The sequence below is a fragment of the Myotis davidii genome, unplaced genomic scaffold (genome assembly GCF_000327345.1).
Source record: "Myotis davidii unplaced genomic scaffold, ASM32734v1 scaffold197, whole genome shotgun sequence".
Lineage (NCBI taxonomy): Eukaryota > Metazoa > Chordata > Mammalia > Chiroptera > Vespertilionidae > Myotis > Myotis davidii.
In genome coordinates, this window is record NW_006291549.1 from 75,620 (window position 1) to 76,271 (window position 652).

Consider the following 652-nt stretch of genomic DNA (forward strand, 5'->3'; position numbering starts at 1 on the left):
CCCCCCCCCCCGCTGCTGCAGCCTAATGCTAATCCATCCCTGTTTAATTGTCTTAGGGGGAACGGAAATAAAAATACAAATGGCCTGGATTTATAAAATCTACAGGGTACTTTAAAGATTTTTCAAATAATCCAGGGATTTACCTACATCAAAAAAGGGCCAATTGCAGAATGCAGTGAATTTCTTTTGTTTCAAGGAAAATGTAAGAGCAGGCTGATACTCCCAGTTACACTTGGATTTTATACCCCATGGACTTTTTAAAAACACAAAATAAGGGAAAATGACATTCTCTTAAGTTTTTACTCTAGTAGTTTGTTAAATGCACAAAAGTTACATTAGTGAAGTGAATGAAATACACAGGACATAGTCACAATAACACCATTGGAAATAGCACTTTGAAATTAATACTAGAGGAACAAGACAGGGATGCCCCCTCTCACCACTCCTGTTCGACATAGTACTGGAAGTATTAGCCATTGCAATTAGACAAGAAGAAGAAATAAAAGGCATCCAAATTGGAAAAGAAGAAGTAAAACTGTCCTTATTTGCAGACGACATGATATTATACATACAAAACCCTAAAGACTCCATCAAAAAACTATTAGGCTTAATACATGAATTTGGCAATGTAGCAGGATACAAGAAATCTGAG